The sequence below is a fragment of the Malus domestica genome, chromosome 16 (assembly GCF_042453785.1).
Source record: "Malus domestica chromosome 16, GDT2T_hap1".
Classification (NCBI taxonomy): domain Eukaryota; kingdom Viridiplantae; phylum Streptophyta; class Magnoliopsida; order Rosales; family Rosaceae; genus Malus; species Malus domestica.
In genome coordinates this window covers 969,438-978,347 of record NC_091676.1, presented here as the reverse complement: position 1 = coordinate 978,347, position 8,910 = coordinate 969,438, and the positions used below count along the sequence as shown (strand labels likewise).

At 37.6% G+C, this 8,910-nt stretch overlaps 1 long non-coding RNA gene across 1 annotated transcript; it reads left to right on the top strand.

The window, feature by feature from the left end:
* Positions 1–6,082: 6,082 nt before the first annotated feature.
* Positions 6,083–8,165, top strand: LOC139192965 (uncharacterized). Its single transcript, XR_011577555.1, has 4 exons — positions 6,083–6,271; positions 6,365–6,462; positions 7,382–7,442; positions 8,090–8,165. It is a non-coding gene; the product is annotated as an uncharacterized lncRNA (long non-coding RNA).
* The last annotated feature ends 745 nt before the right edge of the window (positions 8,166–8,910 follow it).

The window sequence follows — 8,910 nt, the reverse complement described above, 5'->3', positions numbered from 1 at the left end:
TCATCCCGAGATAGCACCATAACCAGTGAGGTGAGTAAGAGGGCAAAGTTTCCCATGAGAGATTGCTGACCCTTGAATGAGTGGGGTTTTTAACAACTAAAAATCCACTTTCAACAACACCGATATTGTCTTTAACTTTTTAATTACCACATACACAATTCGTCAGGTGTGAGGTTTTATCACAAAAGACCTCGGTATTAGTTGGCATGGAGTTAGGATATTTAAACTTTTCTTTTCTTAGAGAAATGGTCAATGTGGGATATTTCAACACGCTTTTTCTCGTGAAACCCAATTAGTGGGTAACATGTGAGAGATTCACACATCGACAACCATGCGGAGCCAAGGAGACTTACCTTACACGCATGGCCAAATCACCCACTAGCATCGCACGAGGCCAAGGGGACCCACCCATCATGTGGTAGTACATACCCGCTCCATGATTCCTAACTCCACTCCAACTAACACCAAAGCCTTTTATGATAATATCCACACCTGACAGATTGTAGTGCATGTAGTAGTTAACAAGTTCGGAACAATACCGACGATGTTGGAAGTGGGTTTTCGGCCCATCGCTCTGATAATTTTTACATAATATCATAGTCAGAGAGTGGGCATGTACTGCCACGTGATTGGTGGGTCATCTTCGCCCCGCGTGATGATTGGTGGGTCCTTTGGCCCCACGTGTAGGGTGTGTCTCTTTGTGGCCACGTGATTGCCGATGTGTGGATTTCCCACACGTGACCCACTAATTGGGTCCCACGTAAGGGGGCGTGTTAAATATTCCACATCGACCGTAGCTCTAAAAAAAGAAGAGTTTAAATATCCCTACCTCATTCCAACTAATATCGAGACCTTTTGTGATAAAACTCCACATCTGACGGATTGTGCAAGTGGTAGTTAACAAGTTTGAGACAATATTGATGTTATTGGTAGTGGACCTTTGCCCCGTCTATCTGATAATTTATACAACCATATCAGTTGCTTGGTTGGCAATTTTTGGAACCCAACCCCAATGAACAGAATCAAAGCAAGCCACTGCCCTACGAATTTCATCGACATTTTGATATAGACACCATTGGTTACGAAGGTTTGGCCGAAAGCAATTGATGGCGTTGGAAGAATCGCTCTCGATGATGATATGGTTGAAACATTTGGCTTTGGCAAATTTTAGACCCACAAGAACAACCTCTGATAATTTTTTTGATTGATTAGTGAATCTTAAGAATTGAACAAATTTTTCATTGTATTTGGAACACAAACCATATAACTATACTCTAAAATTGAGACACATTAGTTTTATTGTCCACTCTCGAAAAATAATACATCACATAACTTGATATATATATATATATATAGGAATTGCTTAAGGGGAGGGATCCCCATTTTTTCAAAAAAATGGGGATACGCTCCCTACCGTTGGATTTGACTTTAATGAAATCATGTGGTTGAGATTCTGTGGCCTGTGTTTTAATCTCAACCACACAATTTCATTAAAGTCAATCTAACGGTGGGGAGCGTGTCCCCATTTTTTTTGAAAAAATGGGGATCCCTCCCCTTAAGCTCTCTGTATATATATATATATATATATATATATATATATATATATATATATATATATATATATATATGATTGAGGAGTAGTGGGAACATCACATTCTATTACCATGGCTAAGTGGAAGATCCATCATCCATCATCCATCTGATCTTCATTTTTTATAAATTTGAATATATAGCAGATACCAAAGATATGATTTAATAACCACAACTTGTTTCATCGATAAGAAAAACTACAACTTGTTCAAAGAAAATACTATGACGGAGGGTTGCTTGTGCCTGTGGCCTACATATCCACTCCTCACGTGAGAATCAATTTGGAATACAATAATTGCAGTTCATTTGAAGGAGATAAATTAGAAAAGAAAAGCTATACATGGACTTACCACAATCAATTCAACCAAAACTGCGGTAGACACAGTACTTGCAAGTTGTAATTACTAGATATCGAATTATAGTATTTAATTGTCATGGATCATGGTTCCGTAATCACCACCATTATCCATTCGTTTTTTACAAAACATAAAGCATGGTAGTGATAGTAGGAAGAAAATGGCAAAATGGTTTGTACGAAAATGAAAACAAATTAAAAGAATGATATAATAATGGTTTTTATTTGGTACCTGAAAGGGCCAAAGACCAAAAGGCTACACCAAGACCATCCCACCATTCTAAAAATCTCCGCCTAACGCCGTTTAGGCGGCTAGCCATCACCCCAATAAGTCTTTAGGTGTTTGAAAATTAAGAAAGTGCGCGTAGACCCACTTAGGTGTTTGTCTAGCCCGCCTCGGTGCCCGCCTAGTCTACCTAAACCCGTCTAGGCGTTTGCCTAGATTGCGATTCTCACTTAAATAGAAAATCGATAACTTTTATTTGGCATTTTCTTTGGTCAATAAAATATAATAGACTTGTTAAATACTTGGATGAACACTCATTATATGCTTGTTTCCTGTATTTTTAATATGCATTCCAATACAATATTATGTGTTTTTTTAGTATAAGTAAACACTTATTTATACAATTGTTGACCCTAAAAACTATCAGGCCTACATGGATCGCAAGCTGAGTAACTAATGAGCTAACTACGTCATTCGGTTGATGCGGGGTGTGCCAACTCGTCGGCCAAGCTCGGCTGGGGAGTAAAAATGTGTTGATGTTGAGTTGAGTGCGCGGCCGACTTCTCGATCTTGCGACTGCGGCTGAGAAAAGAACACGTCCCGGCTTTTAGGTTCTAAGCTTGAAGATAAGGCTGCTAATTTTTCGAAGTTCACAAATCGTCGGCGCCAGATTCGGTCACAGTGATTATATTTGTAAGGGTATAAGCACGCCGAATCGACACCAGAGTATAAGGGCATAGATACTCAAAACAGATATATGTCTTGATGGTAAATGTGGTTCAGCCGTCAGAATGCCGAAGTCTAAAGCTTACTTGCGAGTATCCAATCATAAAACAACTTGGCGTTCAATGTGTCGAGCCTTAGTAGACTGTAATACCTCACCTCGCCGAAAAGGCTAATGAAATGACCTCTGCCAATAAAGACCCAAAAGTCTTTCTCGATCGAGACTTTGATAGATAACCAGTCGGCCTCGACACAGTGCTGTTTATCCAAATTGAAGGTGTTCCGTGGTCAGCTGGTTCTACGGCGATGATGCTGTTTATCCAAACTAAAGGTATCATCGGTTGCCTTCACAGTGCTGTTTATCCAAACTGAAGATGTGTTGGCGGAAAAAGAAAATAAAAAATCTCAAAGCTGTTGAGAGAGTTTGCGCAGGGCAATTTGTGTGTTAAATTAGAGGGCTTCGAATGGTGTACGCCGCCTTGTATTTATAGTACTGCTATACTGGCTTTGGTGGCTGACACTTGTTGCAGAATCTAATCGCTTTTCAAATTCATAAAGCAATTTACATTACGCAAGCCAAAGCCCATGCTTTAGTCGTACCATCTCATGCAAAATGAAGCCACGTGTTCATTTGTAGCAACCTGATATACTGCGATTTTATCTCTAAGTCTTGCAGGTGTTGCCATCTGACTAAAATTCTTGGCATCCTGCCAAGGATATTCGGTCCCACCATCATAATATTTTATCTCTTCATGCATGGTAAACCTCCTGCTGCATCACATCACTATTTCCATGTTCATCTAAAGTCTGAAACCTCATCCAAATGACTAGCTTTCCAAACAAGATAAAAGCCCATCTTGACTTTTCAAACTCATAATCAAAAGTCTAGCCTATCTAAGCTTCTTACGTCATCATAACTCCATCACCAACAAATTCTAGGCTTATCACATCACCACCAAAAGCCAAACAAATATTAGGTTTAAATAATTTAACATATTACTATGATATAATATCATGATTAAAATCACAACATTATTTCTCAATAATAATTGAAAATCATTTCAACCACTTTTTCATTTAACGGTCTAAAATTTTGTTCATTCAACGGCCTCGATTACTCGGGCCGATAACGTAATTTTGGGTCCAAACAACAATATATGATAAATTGACTTAAATCTGCCTAGTGATAGGATTAAAAGCACACCATAAAGTAGCACACAAATGTCCTATTGATTTTCCTTATTAACAATAAGATTTGTCAATTGTAGCATATGAAAATAAGGGTCTTTCCCGCAGAAGATTGTTTTATCTAACTACTTAAAATGTCAAAAAAACTTGATGTTGTCCCTACTGACCAGCCACCGAAAAATAATTATTAGACCGACTTACACTTATCTAAATTCTACGAAATTTTATATTCAGATACTAGACACAAAGAGCTACACTCACACAAATGTTTGGGATTTTTGGAGTTGATTTGCTATTTAAATTAAATCGAACAAAAACAGGACAGAAACAGATATTAAGTAGTTCACAAATTAAGAAAAACGAGTTAGGGGTATTGCTATCCACCACCAAATAATCATGCAAACATGTTATGTTTCATTCAAATTTCTTTTATTTCCGGATGAAGATGCTCAAGTTGGCTCAATGTTAGAACTCAACCTATTACTCTTTCTTACGTAGTATGTTAAGAGAATGGCGTTTTCAACTTAACTTAGTTCCTAGCATGCAATCTAGAATGATGTGTTCATAGATTTAACAAGAAGAAATCATTAAGAACGAAAAGAGTTTGAGTCATCACAAGGCATCGTAAGTACTAGCGTCGTCTTACTTATCCTAGAAATTGGTTCACATGTTAATCTCAATTAAAAAGTACTACTCTAGAACATATGTAGGTCCTCATTCGACAAGGGCAGGCACACACAGATTCATACCATTAGAATTCTAGATATGCTTACTAAGTATGCATCCATAGAAAACAAATAAATAATTCATCAATGAGACAAGTAGTGAACCAATTTTCATCCATTCATAAAAGTAATTCAAACGAAATGTCATAACAAACTTGCAATCATATTCGGGGCTTCAAAACAGCCCCTAACTTCTAAAAATTTAGTTAAACATAGTTATCAAATTAAACCAAAAGAAAGACATGAGTTTGAGAAGATAAAACCGAAAGAAGAGAATGCCAAGATTTCCTCTTTTCTTTCCTTCCTTCCCCAACGTAGCTGCCTTGTCCTCTTTCTCCTTCCTTTCCTTCTTTTTTTTTCTATCTTTTTTTTTCTCTAAAAAAACTCCTTTTGCTGCTGCAACCTACAACCTTTATGCCCATGCTTGCTGCCCCATTTCTGCTCCATAACTCACCCCACTAACAGCCATTTAGTGATGACAATAAGTGAGAGGAAATGTGGTAAAACAATTGTAACACTTTAGGTAGCCTTTATGTCAATTACTCCCTCTTAATTCTCATTTTTAATTCCATTTCCTCTGATATTTGAATAGGTGTCAGCTGACTTGTTCTTGGCTGCATCAGTTTTGGCTGCTAGTTTTATTGGATTTATTGCCTTCAATGCAGTTACAAACTACTCAGCTTCTTGGAAACCTTTCAGTGTTAAAAAGGCCATAACTTCTTCTAGAAAAATAATATTAACAATCCGCAAAATGCTCCAGACAATAGACATCTGTAGCTTTCCAAGCACATAAGGATCATTCTCTAATTCATTCTGAGCTATTCGCAACTTGCTTCCAAAGTCAGCTGATCTGCACAGGCAGTTTTGACGAATTTATTACTAAAAATCCTACTTGTGCTATTTTTCTTTTATTTGCTTGACAAATCCCACAAAACACAAAAAAAAAAGTAAATAGCTCAAAAATATAAGGAACTAACTAAGAAAAGACAAGTGAATTTAATGTAAAATATATATAAATATGAGCTTATCACCTAGTCTGCCTAAGTCCCGCTTAGGCGCTAGGCCTAACCTGCCTGTTACACCCCACCCCCCCGATTTTAAAGGTAGTTTTGGGTTTTTATTTAAAAATGGGTTTTGTGTCTTAATTGGTGAGCCCAAGGGGGCCCACCCCCTGATTTGTCCCCTGATTCCTCTCTTCTTTTCTTTTTTATTTTATTTTATTTTATTTTTATAACTCTTTCTTAAGCTCTATCTCTTTCTCTCCCCGAAATTATATGCACCTCTCTCTCGACCTCACTCTTCCCTCCTCACCGTCAATCGCACACACACACAAGCATACAAACACACAATGGCAGCATCACCATCGTTGGGCCTTTCTTCTCTCCCTCCTCCTATGTGAAGCACAGAGACAACCCAAACATGCTTAACACACCCACGCCGGCGAGTTCTACTATTCCCGACCAGGTGAGGCTCGAAATACCATCACTCATTTTTCCTTTTCAACGTTCTGGTGGTTTTAATAAAAATAGGTATTGTCTTGGGGACGTTTTGACACAGGAAAACCACCTCGGAGAACTAAACCCAGATTCCAGCAAATACCCGTGGCTTTCAGGCCACTTTTCGGCCAAACCACGACGAGTTGGTTGATATGCAAGGTATCAATCTCTTCGTCTCGCTGAGTATTACAACTTTCCTTTTTGTTTCACCCAATTTCATTGAGTATTGAAGAAGTTATACTTATTTGAATCTTACTCAGTTTCCAGCGACCTCAATGGCTTTCGATGTGTTTTTCGACCAAACCACGACTAGTTAGACATCGTGCAAGATACCATTCTCTTCGTCTCTTCGAGAACTATGATTTTCGTTTTTGAATCACTCGATTTCATTGAGTATTGACAAAGTTATGAGCGTTTAAAGTTTGTCTAATTTCTAGCCGAAATTCCGGCATTTTCCTTCAATTGGTTCCAGCAACCCACATAACAAACGGGCCAAAGAACCAGCCTAAGGTAGCCCAGCCCAAACCAGCGCCGAGCCCAACCTAAACCAATTCCCTAAACCCAAGCAAATGAAACCCAAACGCATTACCCTTTAAAGCCTAACCTAAAACCCAAACCTTGTTAGTTTAGGCCTTTGGGCCGTAAAGGACTCAGGTCTCAGGCCCGTTAATCTCTTTAAAACCCAACCCATATCCTTTTATTTTTATTTATTTTATTTCAAGCCCAAACCCATTAGAAACCCTTTTATTTATTTATTTATTTATTTTATTTGTTTGAAATTAAACCCACACTCTTAAAGCCCAACCCTTTTTTAAAAGCCTAATCCAAACATTTTTAACTTAAGGCCTTAAGCACTAAACCCTTTAACCTTTCAAACCCCAAACCCTAACCGGCCCAAACCCTTTATGTGGAATATTCCGTTAGGGAATATTCTAAGGAATATTCTATGGACTTTTACGAAATTTAACCGGAACCCTTCTTAGGGTAATTCGACGTCTTGAATCTATTTCCAACGTCTGTTTTCCCAAATTCAATTGTTATAATAGAGTTTTATTAATTGTACCCTTTATGTGCTTAGGTGCATTTATTGTGGCGTTTCTGTCTTCGCTAGCAACAGAACTATTCGATAATGAAGTAATGTGAGTGGACCCTTTCTAAAATGCATGTTTTAATAGTAGAAATGCATGCATGGAAAAGCATGATTTAGCAATTACGTTTTATGAAATGCTTTGAGATAACATGCTTACTGAGGTTATTTTGAATTATTACTATTTTTCCTATAACCCGTGTTCTTGTAGAATATCTTATGGATGACGATATGATATTTAGAACATGTTTAGAACACCTCTTTATAGTATAGATGATGAATGACTTTATACTATGAAGTTGTTTTTTTCAATATATATATATATATGTTCAATGGTTTTGTACTTACCTAGTGGTCCTTATTCCGCTACGGGACGAATGGATAGATTTCGGTCCGTTCCGGGCGACGGTTATGGTGTTGACATAGGGCCTGAAGTGTTTTTCTTCTGGCTATTAGCACAGGGACGAGGAGCCGGCATGGGGCCTGGAGAGTTATCGAACATTCACTAATGATTATTATATATACAAGTTATGATTTAAGACATTGCACGGCATGCTAGGATTTGAAAAACCTATGTTTATCATGATATATATGTGTTTTCATAAAACCTCGAGGTTAGTATGTTGATAATTGTTTTAATTTATATATACATCTATATATAAACTTGGTCCACTCATGTTTGTTTTGCACCCCCTTCAGGACTTAGAATCGAGGCATACAATCCCGACATTCAGGCACTTCTGCATCAGCATCTTCGAGACATCTCGGTGTAGGATCCATCCTTTGTTTCATTCAATTTTATATTATTTCTTTTAGTGTTCTAGTTAGTTGTATGCTCTGAACACGTTCCTTAAATGCATATTCATTACATTTTATATTTATAAGTCTTATCTATCCCTTATTTTCAGCTTTTGCACTTAATAAATAGCTTTCGTCACCCTCGAGTGTCGGCTAGCAAGTGCCTATCATGGTATTTAGGGAATATCGGGATCGGGGCGTGTCACTGCCGCTAGACTACCGAGCGTATTTTAGAACCTTGGACCGTCCTACTTATACAAAGGGTTTTTGGTGCAAATGCCACCTGAAATTGTAAGTACGTGCGATAATACCACATGAACTTTTTTTTTTCTTTTTTACCACCTGTACTCTTTTAACTGTTGGAATATACCACCTTCTTTACTTTCCATTTATTTGTCGTTAAACCTTGTCATCTATAAAAATATTTTTGTCAATTAACTTCATGGGGCTGGTTAGAATCAAATTAGCTCCAAAATAATATTGTTCAAGTCAACGTGGTGCCAAAGTTGGGGGTTTGTACAGATCCAGTTCGACAATTCATTTCATGAGTTTGAAAAATTATCTGCTTGTTGACCTACAAAAAAATATTGAAAACTCATTATAAATGAAAGATTAGATTTTGTATAATATCCACTTCAATTCTTCAACAACCTTGCCAAAATTCAACCTAAAATCAACTTCTCCATTTATCTCCATGACCTGACTCCGATGCCACTAAAAAT